Source organism: Notamacropus eugenii, chromosome 1, assembly GCF_028372415.1.
Source record: "Notamacropus eugenii isolate mMacEug1 chromosome 1, mMacEug1.pri_v2, whole genome shotgun sequence".
NCBI lineage: Eukaryota > Metazoa > Chordata > Mammalia > Diprotodontia > Macropodidae > Notamacropus > Notamacropus eugenii.
The window spans coordinates 736,763,003-736,781,015 of NC_092872.1; the positions used below are offsets into that span (position 1 = coordinate 736,763,003).

At 38.5% G+C, this 18,013-nt stretch overlaps 1 pseudogene; it reads left to right on the forward strand.

Moving 5' to 3' along the window:
- Positions 1 to 389: 389 nt before the first annotated feature.
- Positions 390 to 10,963, forward strand: LOC140520432 (H-2 class I histocompatibility antigen, Q10 alpha chain-like; annotated as a pseudogene).
- The last annotated feature ends 7,050 nt before the right edge of the window (positions 10,964 to 18,013 follow it).

Here is an 18,013-nt window from a genome sequence, read left to right on the forward strand (position 1 = left end):
TCTAGGATCAGGGCTGTGTGAATGAAGAGGACAGGATGTGTAGGAGAAAAAGGTCCATATAATCCAAACTTATCATTTTACAGATTTGGAAACTGAAGCCCAGAAAGGTTATGTGACTTTCCCAAAGTCACACAATTAGTATTAGAAATGTGATCCAAACCTAGTTCTTCTGTTTTCAAAGTCAATGCTCTTTCCACCATTCCACACAAATTCCCTAGTATGTGCTGGAACTTGTATATGGTTGGACACAAATAATCATTACTTGCATAAGTAAATACAAGATTGGGTCAGGGCTCCAGCAGCTGCAGGAATTAGGGAAAACCTTCTAATAGGTGGATCTGGAGCTGTAGTTTAGAGAAAGCTAAGCATTCTCAAAGATGGAAGTGATAATGGGTCGCTTTTCAGACTGGGCAGTGAGTTTCAACAAAGACCTGCAGGATGGAATATTGGGTGTGAAGAATGATAAGCGGGCCAGTTTGGCTGAAGCAATGAATATATTAAGGGGAAGATTATGAGAGAAGCAAACCAAAGGTAAACTGGCTATGAATAGTGTTCAATGCCATTAGCTAGGAAAGATTTTATTTTATCCTAGAGTCAATAAGGGGCCACTAGAGCTGTTTAGAGAAAGGGAATGGTGAGCTTTAGGAATGGAAAATGGGAAGATTGTGGAGACTAAATGGAGAAGGAAGAGATCTGAAGAAGGGAAGGAGGAAATTGCAAAAATCTGAGTGAGAGGGGATGGTTGGGTTTGTTCTTTGCTCAGGAAAAGGACTATAACATGAGGGAATGATGACATGACATGCAGTTGACTTTAATTAAAGTGAGAGAGGGCTGTGCAAGGTCACCAACCTCACTTTCTCCTCCAGAGTCATTTGGGTCCAGTGGCCAGATAGTCATCAAGATGATCAGAGATGGTCCAGGATGCCAAGTGAGGGGAAATAAGGATTTGAACTACGGAATGTGTAAATGGAGAGAAAGGAACAGATTTGAGAGAAGTTCTAGAAGTGGAATCAATAGGACTTGGACACTGGTCAAGTGGGGGAGAATATTGGGGGGGAAAGAGGAGAGGGAAGGATGAAGGATGAATCTGAGATTACAAACCTGAGTCACTGGAATATCAGTGGTCTTGGCAAGGGAAATAGGAAGTTAGAAAGATGAATTGGTTTAGGGGGGAAAGATAATGAGTTTTGGTTTTGGCGTGCAGAGTTTCAGATACCTATAGCAATCTAATTGGAGATGTCCAAAAGAAAGCTGTTTTATTTTTTTCAAACAAGTATTTATTAAGCCCCTACTCTGTGCCAGGCACAGCAATAAATCCTTTTCAAATGTTTCATTTGATCATCACTGGAACTTTGAGAAGTAGGTGTCATTGTTATGCCAATTTTAGGTATAAAGAAACTGAATCTTAAAGAGATTAAGTGACTTTTCCAGGGTCCCACAACATAAGTGGCTTAAACTGTATTTGAATTTTGGTCTTCCAGACTACAAGCACAGCACTCTATCCACAAAACCATCTAACTGGTGATGCTTGGAGTATGAGAAAGAGTAAGAGTTGGATATTTAGATTTTAGAATGATTTCTATAGTTACCTTCACTGATAGTGGGAGGAAAGAAGAGGGTAAAGGAGTGGATAAGAGGAAACACTGGTCTTCTGGTAACCCCAAACCTGAAACACCATGTTCTCTTTCCTATAATTCAGTATACCATAGGCACATGGCTCAGTTCACTGCAGCGGGCACAATCCAATCTCTTTTAGAACTAACTGTAATAAGCATCATGGATGATGTTGAAATGGGATTGTATGACAAAGCACACTGCCAAATTAGCATCAAGTTACCCTGGATCTCCAAAGCACTGGGAGGCAATTACATAAACCAGAAGTGAAATTTATTGGTGGACCATGAACAAGATTTCCACTTGATTGTCCAATTCTTAGCAATGACACTAACCGTAACAGTAAGCCAGACCCACTCATCTCCCCCATCCCTGTTTTCACTGTACCTCATCAATTTCTGTTCCAAATCCAATAGATCCATCCCCAATAGATCATACCACTGAAAAGGACGTTCTTGGTCCTAATCCATTGTTACTTACTAATGTGGAGAAAGAGCTTTAAAGAATCCATCCCTGAGTTTTAGGCTTCATCCATTAGGTTCAACATCCTGGGTCATTATCTCTCTTTAATTTGACACCTCTAAGACACCTCTGCCTCCATCCCAAGAACTTTCACTACTTTTCAAACTTTCTTAATCAATAAACCTGAACTCAGTGGATTGGGGCTCAATACCCTTGTTCAGGTCCTAAGTTTAGGGATGGGCACAGTTGATCCTAGTTACTGATCTCCCTCTCTTCACCAGTCCCATCCTAATATCTCTCCACAGGAAACCACACAGCACAGCTCCTTGCAGACTGTAAAATAGACAATGACACCAACGTAAAGAGCCACATCCATTTAATTTGGGATGGAGAGGAATATTACAAGATAGATGAAGAGGTTGGGTACTGGGAAAGCAAAATTCCTGAGGTCAAATGACAGAACATTCTGGAGAGTCTCTTCTGGACCCATCTAAGGAAACACTAAATGAATCAATATTGTATTGACATGAAGAAAATCATTGGGTACAAAAGCATGAGGGATAATGGTGAGTCTTTGCTTCTTCCCATCTCCTCCCAGGAGGTCCAGGTCACCTCTGTCATTCTGTGCAGTAACTGGAGCTCTAGAGAAACAGGCAGGATCCCTGGCTTCTGACCATAGCTCCCACTTACAATGGAAAAATCAGAGAAATGTAAGAAAGGTTGAGGGTCTTTCTTTTTTCCTTCTTTCTTTTCTCATATCCTTCTTTCTTTTTTTCATTTTCCATCTTTCTTTTTTTCTTTACTATTTGCCTTCATTTCCTTCTTTCTCTTTTTATCCTTTTTTCTTTTTTCTCTATTTTTTCTTCTTTCTTTCCTTCCTTCTTTTCTCTATCTTTCCTTCCATCTTTCTTTATGTCTTTTGCTTAAGTTAAACTCCTCTTGCCTGCCTCATCAAAGTATGAGAGTAACCCTGGGAAGTTCAAGGCTATGATAGCTGAATACATACTCAGCCATGTCCTACCAAACTGGAAAAACTTTATGCATATCCTCAAGAATGATGGGCCTTCTATCTGCTATCTAGTGAGCCATCTAGCCAAATTTAGAACATCATCACTAGGAGGCTGGCCACTAGCTAATGTTTGATTTTTATTTTCTTGGGGTTTGAGAGAGGCGGTGACAGAAAGATATAAAGGATAGCATAGTAAGTATAGGGGGCCTTCAATTGTCATCATTAGAAGTACCTCCACTAAAAAAGTCATGTATCATATGGAATATTGACCTGTTGAAGGAGGTTTTCTTCTTATCCATCATAGTAGATCAAACTACTTGAAGATGGTTTAGAAAGTTACTGGTGATATGATCATTGACATCAACAGATGTTGATTCCATAACTTGTGTTTACCTAGCACTCTTCTATATGACTGAGGAGATACAAAAGAGTATAAACTATTATGCTACTCTCAAAGATCTGATGGGTCCACTGGGTCCAACAGGATAAGGGAGGCTACATTAAGGATACTGGGAACATCAATGAAGGTAGAGACAAGGGAAGCATAAAACATTTGCTGAGATTGTGGGGTCTTCTTTCTTGATCTCTGCTCCCACTGCCCCCTGAGGAGACCATATCTCACCATGTCAACCCAGGAGGCAGCATCATTCTTTCTTGCACAGTCACAGGTTTTTACCTTCACTCCATCCTGTTGCTTTGGGAAAAGAATGGGAAACTAGGTGTGTGAGGAAAGGAAACTTCCAGTGGCATCCTACCCAATGTAGATTCCACATTCTACCTTCAGTTAAAGTTACTTTAGAGATCCTACCAGAGGACTCAGGGATGGGTTCTACCTGTATGGTGAAACACAGTGTGCTGAAGCCCCCTACTATGTATCCAGGTTAGTACTTCAGCCAGGTATTCTCATTGCATCTGCAGGAGACCAAGTCCCAGAATATAGATTCATTTCCTTTCCCCTTCTTTCATTGAATGTACACTCACTTATATTCTGCCGTTTCTCCATATAGTCACTGAAAAGCCCACAATAGAGAAGCCTTGGGTCCTGACACTGGGCATTGTATTGGCTGCCATCCTACTGCTGAGCTGTGCTGGGCCCTTCATTGCATGGAAGAAGAGGAAGACAGATAAGCATGTAATGAGAGACAGATAACAGAAAAGTATTGGAAGGGGAGCTCCCAAGCAGACAGGAGATATTGCTATTGGTTCGTTGGTTGTTGTCCTTCATTCTTGAAGAAGAACCAAATGACATCGGTATGCTAGAGTCGTTTCAGTGTGTTTGATGGTGGCTGATCAGACCAACATGAACTCAGAATGCTCTAGCTCAGATTGGACACTGATAGTTCGTGTGAATATTTGAGGTGTCTTCTCTAAATCTGTATATCATGCATTTCCTTTGAGCTGTTTCAATTCTGCTTTGCTCACAGAGCACAGCACCTTCCCCAATGTGGGCACGCCATGCTGAGTAGTCCTGTGCCGGTGTCTTCCATGTCACACGATTAATTGCAAAATTCTTAAGAGAGACCTTGAGAGTGTCCTTATATTGCTTCTGGCTACCATGTGAACACTTGCCCTATATGAATTTTCCATAAAATAGCCTTTTTTGGCAAGCGTACATTTTGCATTTGAACAGCCCATCAGAGTTGTGCTCTCTGAAGCATAGTTTGAATGTTTGGCAGTTTAGTTCAAGGAAGAACCTCAGAGTATCTGGTGCCTCATTCTGCCAAGTGATCTTCACAATCTTCCTGAAATAGTTCCAATGGAAGTGATTCAGCTTCCTGGCATGGCACTGTTCAGGTTTCATAGTTGTACAACAATAAGGTCAGCACAATGACTCTGTAGACCTTCAGTTTGGTAGTCAGTCTAATACTTCTTCTCTCCCATACTTTCCTTCAGAGCCTCCCAAACACTGGGCTAGCTCTCACAGTACTATCATAGCAACCTCAATAAGTGGTTGTAGGAAAGCATTCCAAAAAGAGCATCCTAGAATCTTAGGGTCAGAGTGGGATACAAAGGCAATGAAATCTAAACCACACCTGGTCAAAAAACCATACCTCCTCAATAACATCCTGGGCAATTCAACCTCTCCAAGCCTCAGGTGGCTCATCTATAGAAGTGGGATAATACTAGCACTTAATTCACAGTAACATGTTGCATATAAAGTGCTAGTCAAACTTTGAGGTGATATATAAACATCAATAATTATTACTAATTATGGTTATTATTACTGATCACTAATTAGCTAATTATTAATACAGTTGGAGACTACTTTGGCCTTTTTTTCTTTCACACAAAAGCCAAGTTACATGGGTGACATGTATTAAGCTTTCAGACTACTAAAATCCCCAGTTCTCTTTTTCACAAAAAGCACTGTGTGTATATATATGTATATATGAATGACTGTCTTTTACTTACTGTTATTTTTAATTCAGCCATGGGACTTAACATTTATTTATATTTCAATCTCATCCAACCTAATCTAATAAGCATTTGTCAAGGGGCAATTAGTCTACTGCTAAATTTTTGTAACACAAAGACAGAAGGAAAATAGTCCCAGCTCTCACGGAACTTTTCCCTCTGTTACAGTGACACAGCATGCAAAACTCCTATGAAATTTCATCTTATTTTATTCTTCCTGTAGTTCTGCCTTGTCAAGATCTTTTTTGGATCTGGTTGCTCCATTGTTTTTATTTGTACTCATCCAATGGTGTTAGCTATCTCTCCTGGTTTTGAGTCACCTCCAAATTCAATGAATATACCATCTATAGCTTCATCCAAGTTATCATCAACCATTATGGCTCCTAGCAATCAAAAAACCTTTGCTAGATGCTCAGAAATCAGTCACTCATCCCTTCAACTCATTACCACAAATATTCATTAAGTACTTCTGAGCAAAGTAAGGGGTAGCAATTTATAATGACTATATATTCAAAATGCTGTCTTAAAGTTAGAAAGTCTCAATGTGACACATATTGATTTTCTCCCCCTGAACAAGTCATTCTTGGATCCCCAAGAAACTCTCTAAGACTTAAATGTAGATGACTCAAATCCTCACTGGTAAAAGAAATTCTTCATTGGGATTTTCCTACACCCATGGTAACATGAGTTGAACGAGGGGAGGACAGAGGGGAAAAGACTGTATATCTTAGAAATGTTCAGTAGAATTATATTGATAATTGAAGTTCATTGGCTTATAGCATCAAGCATCCACCATCTACCATCTTCCCTTAAAAAAATTTCCAGACCTCCAAGTCCTCTCTCATTTACCATTATTTTTCAGAGATTACTATTAGTGTCTTAGCAATAAATCATCAAAGTTTGTTTCATTTTTGGTATGCTGAAATGTTCTTAATCAAACTTTAGTGATAAGTTTATTAAGAATACTCAGAGATTCTCTAGTTACCATCTTACATGGCCTTCCACTCTTTGGGAAGCATTTCTGTGCCTTACCTTCATGTTCTAATATCATTTTTTGGTAGACACAACAGACACCTTTTCATATCATTTGAAATCATAATTATGTTTTTTTAATGGCCATTTGTTCCAGCCCAACAGAAATATGCAATGCAAATTTGAATAGTGCAATAATTCACTGGATTCCTTATTCACACTGATGGGTTCCTAGTTATAGTTCTGCCTTCTCTTACCATCATCCTATTCAATAGGAGAAATGGTCCCCTTCCTTCTTGGAGCTTTCTTTTATGTCACATGTAGTTTCTAAAAGTAGAAAGCACTTTATGTTTGTGCTAAGCACTCATCATCAGTTTCAGCTCAGTGACACTAAAACTATCTTTATTTGACATTGACTTTCATTTGTATTCATGTTTAGTTACCTGATTCTTCTGTGTTTTAGAAACATCTTTGGAAAAGTTAAGAGGAGAGATGAGTATCCTGTGCAGTCACATTTATCATTTAAACAGCTTCTCTTCATTTCTTCTTCATCCCAATGGTTTGTGTTTGTTTTAGAGTACCTTTCATCTTCCTTGATCAAATTTTCCTAGTAGAATTGTGGTCTATGACAAGATATATTTTGTTTTTCTGAAACCTTTCATATTCACTCTCTCAGAATCTATGATGCAATCAGAAATAGTCTCACTTTCATTTCTATATCTATCATGAATGCTAGGAAGGTGTTGTCACTGCCCCCCACGGTCCTCATCAATTTTACTTCAACAATCAATTTCTTCTTATTTATTGCTCAGAATAAAGGCTGTAGAAGAGGTTCCCTTGACCTTTGAAAGAAGTTATTCATGGAGAAGTGGCAAGAGGCATCAGTGGAGAAATAATTGACATCAAAGAGATCATAGCTCCATTAAAGTGTATCATCATTATTCAATCCATGATTGCTCTTTTGATTAAAATATCAGAATCTTTCTTGCTTAGAGAATACCTACAGTCTTATGACCCTCAATTCTTGGGTAATGATATAATAATTCAACAAAGATGACAAGGATGTTGATAACATAAAATTTTTTCCAGGAAAAAATGATTATATTAATAATCTTGACCCCAGGGAATGAATGATTAAAACTTTCCCTTCTTTCAGTAGCAAGGTGGGGGACTGTGGACAGACTGACTATCAAATACAATGAAACATCAAGAAAGAAAACAATTGTCAGTAAGGCAAGAATTTCTCATCTGCTGTGATTTTAGCCGAAAGATCTCCAACAGTTACCCTGATGAAATCCTTATCAGTAGCATATCATGACAGTGTACCACATGTATAATTTATTTCTCAAGCACATTATCTATTTCCTGTTTCTGGCTGTATGATCTGTGGTATAATCTCACCATGACACTCTTTCTGTTTCTCCCTCTATTGGTCATCACCCAGATGCTTCTAAGCTTTCTCCCAATGGTGAATTTCACCACAAGACTGCATCTTCTAGATTTGTAATGCTAAATTATCGTCTCTTTTATATTTTTTCTTTATAAATTAGATTTACCTTCTATTTACCACCTTCCTCCAAGTCTCAGTGATATCATGATATTTACAAGATTTGGAATTCATAGAAGTTTAGAAATAATCAAGTATATCCCCATTTTAAGTATTGAGTAAATTGAGTATTAATTAATAAATAATAAAAGCGAGTAAATTGAGGCTTAGAAAGAGTGATTTGCCCAAGGTTTAAAAAAGGCAATAAATAATGGATCTAGGATTAGGACATTTTTTTACTCAAAATCCAAAGTTCTTTACACTAAAATGTCTATGGGATCTAATTTGCCTCCTTGTAGATGTGTGGTATCCTGACATGAGAAATTCCTGAACTCATATCCTTGTCTCAGCTTTTCCCATAAGCATGGTGAATAGCAAGGTTGGGAATGGAGATATAAAAACATATTTACCAAGCCCTTTTTCCACATGTTTAACAGGTCAGTGAGAAGTATCTTCTCTCATACTGCTCTACAATGGAGGAATTATGTTTACCAATACTGCTAATATCTCTAATTGTTTATAACTCATGTTTACCACACCTGAACATAGTCATACGAGACTGTTGATTTTATTATTTCTTCTCTTCTTGGATATTGCCTCCTATAAAACACTGAAAATTCTACTTAGTAGATCATATCTGCTACTCTCTGCAGTTTCTGAATGATTGGAAAACTATGTTGGCATCATTCTCCTTCCTACTCCAATTTCCACTTAAAGTCCCTTTGATCTGATCTCCCAAACTCCAGGCAAGTGTATTTGACCAGACCTCCTCAAATGTAATAATCCATTCTTAGCAAAGAGCCCATTATTGCTATATCTGAAGATGTGACCCAGAAATACAAATATTGTTCTGTTATGTTTCTCTTCTCAAGCAGTAACAATGAATATGCTAAAGATTGTGTCACTAAGAATAATGAGAGACATGTGTCATAGAAGAGAGAAGACTTAGGTAGGACTTGATATTGTTTGTATACATGGCACACAGAAGAGGGATCTGATTTGTTCTTACCTCCAGATGATAGAAAGAAGTAGAGGGTCAGAGAGATGCACATTTAGGTTCCTTATAAGGAAACCTTCCTAAATTAGAGTTACTCAAAAGGGAAGCGGACTAACTCAGGATGTAGTGACTTCAGCATTGCTAGAGTCTCCAAGAAGAGGTTGAATGACTCATTGGCAGGAATTCAGGTAAGGGCTGAATTAAATGGTGCCTACGGTGCCTTCTAGTTCTAAGATTGCATGAGCACATAGACCCATAGAGTCTTAAATTTCTGAATGGGTACATTGTGATCTTAATGAACTGTCCTATCTAGAGATCAAACCTTTATCCATGATGTGAGTGAAACTATGCACTAATTGAGCCCTGTCATAGTTACATAGCATCCTAAAATTCTACATAAAGTGAGCTATTCTTATTTCTCCATGGAAGTCCTCTTCTCATGTCACACTGGGATCTGGTGGTGACCCAGAGTTCCTACAGGTTATTCAAGCAGGCCATTAGCTATCCGAACTGGAAAGGCCCCAAGTATGGCCACAGTGATATTCTGTGCTTCTGATCTTTGAGTACTACTCTAGATGCAAGTGGAGTGCCTCATCACCAAGAGACCAGGTGATGATTTCCTTTGACCTCAGCAATTCAGCAATTCTGTCTACTAAGGCAGGGAAAGACTGTGCCCTGCATCAGTGCAAAGACTACCCTTTCGACTTAAAGGATTGTTATTTTTTCTTGTCTTCTTTGATAAAGATTGTATAGAAATAATCCTTGTAACAATTCGCAAGAATATATTATTCTTTTTTAATTAACACTCTGTACACTACTATAAAAGTGACTAAAATAACAGCATTTTATATTTGAGTCATGTTATTAGGATGTCACTTCATTCCTGGGAGATTGACTGAGGGAATATTTAGCATGACTCCAATAGCAAACAACATGACAGGAATGGCAGGCACCTCATCCTTTTCCCACATAATTTCCATCTCCTTTGCTAGGTCTCTATATTTTCACAGCTTCTCATTCCATGTAGCTTAAAAGCCATGATGTGGCATAATGATCACTATTAAAATGTTATTCAAATGTTTCTATTGATCAATGTTCTTTCCAGGTGACTATGACCAGTCATTTGATCCATGGTCATGTTATGATCAGTATACGACCATTTTTGGTTGAGCTCTCAAGGATATTTTGAGGTCTGTCATTTCAGCATATGGATTTGTCATTTGTCTGTCTATGAAAAAAGAGAACTTTTGATGCTCTAATTTTTGGTGTTGTGGTTTTCTTATTATTCTCATCTTGTCTGGTGCAGCTCACGTAGAAATGAGGTGAGTTATATATAAACTTGGAGATGAGTTATTATCCTTCTAGCTTCCATTATTATTATTTGTTGCTCTTGTTGTGTTGTTATTATTATTATAAGAAATTTAGGGGCAAAGGGCACTTAGGAAAGTGTTTGAGAGTGTTCATTGGGTATTGCCCACAGTGACAGGAAAATCATATAAGTCAAATAGGTTTCCAAAACTGAGGAGATTTAAGGTGTTAGGTTCTGAGATCAGGAGTGGCCTTGCTTGGAGGCAGAAGTCAAATGAAATGACTTCTCCAGTGCTGCAACAGAGTGTGCATCCTCTGAAATTTCTCTGCTTGTTTAGAAGAATGTAGGAACTACAACAAGAATAGAGCGGATAGTGATAAAGGGTATGCAGTGGGTTGGAAAGGAAGAAAATCAATGAACATCACCTCCTTTGGGAAGCAACAAGAACATGTGGTTTTATCTGAGTATAAGAAATTTTAGAACTATCGTCTCTTCTTCCACTTCTATTAGCATGGTGGATGACTAGGTTGGAATGGGACTCAGGAAAGAGCAACCTAGAGACTGTGGTTCACAGGTTCAACGGGTCATCTAGAAGGATCTTTTCCTTCTCCTGCCTTTCCTACTCCTCCACCACAGTAGAGGAATGGAACATATGAAGGGCAAGACTCCAGGCAAGTCAATCACTGTCTTGTTTGGAGTTTCCTGAACAGTAGCCTTAATGCTGTCCCTGTCTGATCTCCCTCTACTAGAAAGATTTTTGTCCTTTCACACAGGAGCCAAGGCAGAATTCTTTGAAAAGGAATAGGTTGTAAATATCTAATTTTGAAACATTACTATGCATTTCATTTTAAACAGCAAACATAAATATGTATTTAAAACCATTTATTCCTAATAAAAAATTCATAAGCATAATATGCCCATAACAGTGCATTAGTTTGTTCCTGATTCATTTCAATTACACAAGCATTTTAAAGGCTCCTATATAGCACAACTGACAGAGCATTAGGTTCTGAACAATTGAATGTAAATCCAGCCTCTGACACTTTTGTCTCATTGTGAAATGGAGATAATAATGGCATCTGCCTCCCAGGTTGTTGTGAGGATAAAATAAATTGTATTTGTAAAGTGTTTTGAAAACTTTAAAGTATTTTATCAGTGCTAGCTAATATTATCATTGTTGTTTCCTATTATATTCCTACTGTATGCTAGACATCTGGAAAATAAATAGAGAAAAAGAAAATTCCTTTCCCTCAAGAATCTTACTTTGCATTGGGCAAGGCAGACAAAATATACATGCAAGATTAAATTTAAAATACAGACAAAGTATCTTCATCTTTTTGATCTAGGGTTGCATTTTTTCCTTTTGTGCTGTTGTCTTCCTCCACTAACGTCTCTGCTGATGCCTCGCCATAGCATTGGTGACCTAGCCTTCTCCAAGCTCTGTCAGTAGAGCACAAGCCCTGGCAGGTCTTACCAAGCTCAAGAAGCTTCATTTAATGGATGAGGAGGCTGTTGTTCCGACACCAGCCTCCCTGAAGTCATAAAGATTCACCACCAGGTTGTCCACTGGCACAAGCAAATTTTTAGCCATAACAGTGGTGAGGATTACCTATTAATTGTGGTTTGTGTCAGTGAAGTGCCCACTCACCAAAGCAAATCACAAACCCCTCGATTACTGAAGAACAATTTTAATCAGTGACCTCTGCTATGCTTGCAAACTGTTCACCTGTCCTAGAGATTTTCATTGGTGTTTAGGTATTGCACTCAAATATTCATATATGTTCCTTATATAGTTTATGTATTAAGCATCTATCTTTTATATTTGATGCACATTTCTCAGACCTTGAAAATTATTGGTTATTTTGGAAAAGTTTTTAATTTTTTACAATAAACTCAGCAGTTTTCAATCTGCCCTACTGGCTAATGATTAAAAAGGAATCAGTTTTATATTATTAAGATAAATAAACTATCCTCTTCTAAGCTGTTGAAGATTCATTCTCACACTTTTAATTCAATGAACCAAATGGAATTTTTTGGAGCTTATGTGTCAAGGATCAAAATTTGGGTTTCAATTTGTTGTTCTCTCAACAACATTAATAAATGTGAAAATCTTTGCCCTAGTTTTCACTTGCCTACATTTTTATTAAACATTAATATTTTCTGTGTGTTTGGTTCCATTTCTTAGATTCCACATTAGTAAAGGCAACTGACATGTATAGAGGGATAGAGACTGAACTTGTGATTTCATTAATATAAGTAACTCCCTCTACTAATGTGTGTCAGGACCTGTTTGGCCATTTGATCTTGGAGAATTGATTTAGGGCAGTGAAAAGTTAATGAATTTGTACAAGGGCACTAAACAATATTTGCTGGACTTGAACCCAGGTCTTCTTAGCTCTGAGGCAAACACTCTAAGTATTATGCCACTGTTCTTAAACATATATGTAGCTTCATTATTACATAGAGGAACCCAATGGTTCTTGAAGCATAAGCAATGACATGCAAGTCCTTCCAAACTGTAGAGGCTTCCAATTTGAGCAGTAATAGACCATGTGTAGTGTCAACCAAGCTATGTCCAGAGAGGTTCATCATAAATTTGGGTAAAGGGGATGAATTTTGGAGCCAACCAAACTGAAAAGTTATCTGATAAGGCATTGCAGGGTTAAAATCTGTGTCAAGGTAAAGAGAATCAATACCCATTAAGTGGTAATCCTTGAAGCACCAAAGGAAGACTTGTTTTACATGGTGCTTAAGTCTTCACAGCCATTAAAGAAATGTTGGTACAAAGGGCAAGAATAAAGAATCAGCCTTCAAGATTCTGAGAAAGCAAAGGACACTGATGCATTGTTGCTGGAGCTGTGACTTGGTCCAGCCATCATGGGAAGTAATTTGAAATTATGTAGATAAAGTGATTACAGTCACTCTCTAGTCTTTGACACAGAGATTCTCACTGCTAGGCATATGTACTCCAAAGAAGTCAAAGACAATTGATGTACCCTAAGAAAAGTATCCAGGGAAAGTTGGATTTACAAGTGAAATCTAACAAAGATTTTAAAAAGCAATTAATTCCAATACTACATAAACCATTTGGGAAAATGGGCAAATGAATCCTACCAAGTTCATTTTATGACACAAATATGGTGTTGCTACCTAAACCAGGAAGAGTCAAAACATAGAAAATTTTAGACAAATTTCCCTAGTGAATATTGATGCAAAAATTTTAAACAAAATATCTTATTACTTAATTTTATTTAATGCAAAGAGATTATGACAATTTATCACTAGGATAATGTACTATGACCAAGTGGGTTTTATACCAGAAATGCAGGACTGGTTCAATATTGGAAAAACTATCAGCATAATTAACTAACAGAAATCATAGGATGATCTCAATAGATCCAGAAGAGGCTTTTAACAAGATACAGCACTGATTCCTGTTGAAAACACTAGTGAACATAGGAATAAATGGAGTTTTCCTTAAAATTACAGGTGGTGTATATCTAAACCCATGAGCAAGCATTATATGTAAGTGGAATAAGCTAGAAGCATCCCCAATAAGATCAGGAGAGAGACAGGAAAGATCATTATCACCACTACTATTGAATATTTTACTAGAAATGTTAGCTTTAGCAATAATAGAAAAAAATAGAAATTGAAGGAGTTAGAGCAAACAACGAGGAAACAAAATGATCACTCTTTGCAGATAATATAATGATATACTGAGAGAATCCTAGAGAATCAACTAAAAATCTACTTGAAACAATTGACAATTTTAGCAGAGTTGTAGGATACAAAAAAAAAACCACATAAATTTCAACAGAATTTCTATATGTTACCAAAAAAGTTCAGCAGCAAGAGGTAGAGAGAGTAATTTCATTTAAAATAACTGTAAACAATATAAAATATTTGGGAATCTATTTGCAAAGACAAACCCAGGAACTATATGAACGCAATTATAAAACATTTTTCATACTAATAAAGTCAGATGTAAACAATTGGAAAAATATTAATTGCTCATGGGTAGACTGAGCAAATTGAATAAAAATAACAATTCCACCTATATTAATTTACCTATTTGGTATTAAGCCAATCAAACTACCAAAGACTATTTTGTAGAACTAGAAAAATAATAACAAAGTTCATCTGGAAGAACAAAGGGTTCAGAATGTCAAGGGAATTAATGAAAAATGCAAAAGAAAGTGGCCTGACTATGCCAGATCTAAAACTATATTAAAGCAGTAATTATCAAAACTACTTGATACTGGCTAAGAAATAGAGGGGTAGATCAGTGGAATAGATTAGATACACAAGACACAGTAGTCAATGACCATAGTAATCTACTGTTTGATAAACCCAATGACTCCAGCTTCTGGGATAAGAAGTCAACATTTGACAAAATCTGCTCAGAAAACTGGAAAGAAGTAGCATTAGAAGTTATCCCCTCCTCTCATTTGAAGAGGTGGGGAAGTATAGATGTGAATAAGAATTGATAATGTCAGACTTTTTCAGCATGTTGGCAGTTTTGCTGAACTGTATTTCACTTCAACCCATATCCACATTGGGCAGGGGAATGATTATATGATGATGTACTTAGAGAATCCCAGAGAATCAACTAAAAAACTACTTGAAACAATTAGCAACCTTAGCAAAATTGTAAGATACAAAATAAAACCACATAAATTTCATCTGAATGAACAACAAAGCCCAGCAGCAAGAGGTAGAAAGAGTAATTTAAAATAACACACATTCCACCAGTGGAGATTGGCACCTTCTCAGTTATAGGCACAGATAATTCCCTCAAGTGCCAAGAGTGATTTGCCTGGGTCATACAGTAAATGTGTGGCAAAGACAAGACTAGAGCCTTGACCACTCTGTCTCTCTCTTCATCACACTATGGTTGCTCCATTTCATGAGTGTCTTGTATTAGTCCCTGCCAAGCCTAGAGGCCTGTATTGGGCTACCCGAGTCTTTCTTACCTGTCCAGGTCTTCGGCTGGCCACGCCGGATGCACATATGAGAGAAAGGACGTTCCAGAGTCAAACAGGGGTTGAGCTTTATTACAGGGTTTCGGTTACAAGTGCAGGGGGTCTTCTTTCTTAGGACGAAGAGGGGGAGATTTCCTAAGAAGGCTAAGCTTAAGGGAATGGAAGTAGAAGTACAAGCGGGGAGAGAGGGGGAGGGGAGAGAGGAAAGAAAAGAAGCGGAGCCCTACTTTTCTCTTTGGCTCCACACGTGCTAAGCGCTTTTAGGCTTCCTCAATCCTACTTAATCTTCAGCCACACAGTTTGCATCTCAATACCGTGCTGTTAGGTAACTAGGTGTGCTCCAATCCGGGACGACCTCGAGGGCAGGGAGACTCCACCCATCAGGTATCTCCGGGGGAGAGGCGGAAATACCCGAGCTAGCCGAGCTAGCTCGGTCTGACCTTCTCGAACCCCCGCTGTTCATGGAGGGCCTCATAAGACTCTAAGATTTAGAAGTCCCACTTTTACCTGCCCGAGACTGTCCACACGGAATTGAGCTTCCAGTCCCAACAAATCCCAAATAGGATGACTGGGGAGAAAATCGGAAGTATTTTCCCTTCAGTCCTACAACTATAGAATGTGACCCTCTGAGTAGTTCAGAAAGGGCAGTTGGGATGTTGGGGAGAAGATGGAGTAGGTGAGTAGAGTGTAAGTCATTAATCAATCAATAAATTGAAAACCTACTCTCTGCTTGGCACTATGCTAGGTAATGAGGAAACAGAGAGGGAAGTGAAAGTTGCTGCCCTCAACAAGTTGGCGAGGAGGGAGGAGACCAAGAAAGGCCTAATGTGGAAGGTGGTACTTGAACCAAACTTTGTTAAAAACTGACAAATCTAGGAGATAGGCCAACAAATCTTGCATTTTGGGATGGGTGCCTGAAACATAGTGGTACAGAGACTCTATCACTTAAAGGGGTGGGAGGAAGGTGGGGGAACTGGTAAGATTTCCTGTATGGATTTTATGAACTAATACTTCCTCTTCCTTGATGTTCCTTAATCCCTCGGTGAACTTCACTCTGTGGCTAGGTTCACTCCCAGACACCTCCTTGACGTAGGACTTTGTTCCCTGATGATGATGACAGTGCGCACTTGTTGACCCTCTCCTGGGAAAGGTGACCAGGCTTCCAGGGACTACAAGGCAAAGAAGTTTGAAATGGAAATGATCTCAAATGTCAGGGCAATTTTCTGAGATTGAGGCACTTGAGAAAAAAATTGAAGGTACAAAGTCCTTTCTTTGGTGATCATACAGACTTTTCTATGTGTTTTAGCGTGAAGAGGATATAGGAGTAGAAGCAAACCTTAGTCTGATATACTTCCTCCCCCTCTCACCAAATCATCTCTTATTCTTCCCCCACTTTGCATGAAGCATTCATCATTCTCCTCAAGTTATACTGGGTATGTGACTCAAGGGGAGAACATTTCAGTCCAGAGAAGTATAGAAACAAACTCCATGGGCTCTAACTCTTGGTGTATGTCACTGATTCTCCCTCAGCACTGTGATCACACATTAATCCAATATTTCTTGAGCACCCATTGTGCACCAGTTCCAAGGTAACTACTGTGAGGGTTACATAAAAAAATCAAAAAAATTAACCCAGGGCAATTTCTTTAGCACACAAAGTCTGCTTACTCTGATCTCACAAAGGAAAAGTCCTGTGACCTCTATCTGACAAAGGAATGCTCCAGATTATATATATATGGAAAGGTCCAAAGGCTCTGTTAAAACCTTCACTCTAACTAGGATTTCCAGTGTCATTCTCTCTTCTAAGCCAATCGATATTCTCTCATGAAGAACTCAGGCAACTTGGAGCAAGTACTGACTCAGAAGGATTTCCTAGGGACTTACAAAAAATAAAGAATCACAAGTATGGACCCATAGAGGAAACCATCCTGGAATATCCTGGGACACCAGAGTCTCCACATGAGCACTACTCTGCTATAAATAGGACCACTCAGGCTCACTCCTCCTTTTATAGAATCATAGACTTTCAGATTTAGAAGAAGCCTCTGTTACCACCTCGACCAAGCCAAATTTGAGGAAGAATCCCGAACATAACACACAGATATGTGGTCATCACTTCTCACTCCTAGTTACTCAGAAATGAGTGGTAGAACTTGTGTGAAGGATAGAATATAGTGTGGACAGACTTATGGCAGGGAAGACAATGAGAAGGCTACTGCAGTGATCTAGGTGAGAGGTGATAAGGAAATGTTTAAGGGTTATGGTGTATGGAGGGGAGAAGAGGATTCAAAGGAGATGTAGAGAGGGTAAAAATGGCCAGTATTTACAACAGATTGGAGATGTGGGGTAAATGCCAGGGAGGAGTCAAGGATGACCCTGAAGCTTCCAGCTTGGGAGACTTGAAAGATAGAAGTACCTTCAGCAGTAATAATGAGAGTGGAAACGGAGGAGGGTTTGGGGAGAAAAATTAATAGTTCTGCCTTGGACTCTGGAAAGTCAGTAGACAACTTTTTTGCTACATTCCCCTAAGCCATCAGCAATGACCTCACAGATTTTACACTATATATGTTCACTCAGTCAACAACAATTTGATAAACACATACTGCATGACAAGTGACATGCAATACACTGGGGATACACAGCCTCAGAGTCAGGGATGAGCCAGGGTAACACACTGCATAGTCACAATGGAACAAGCCAGACA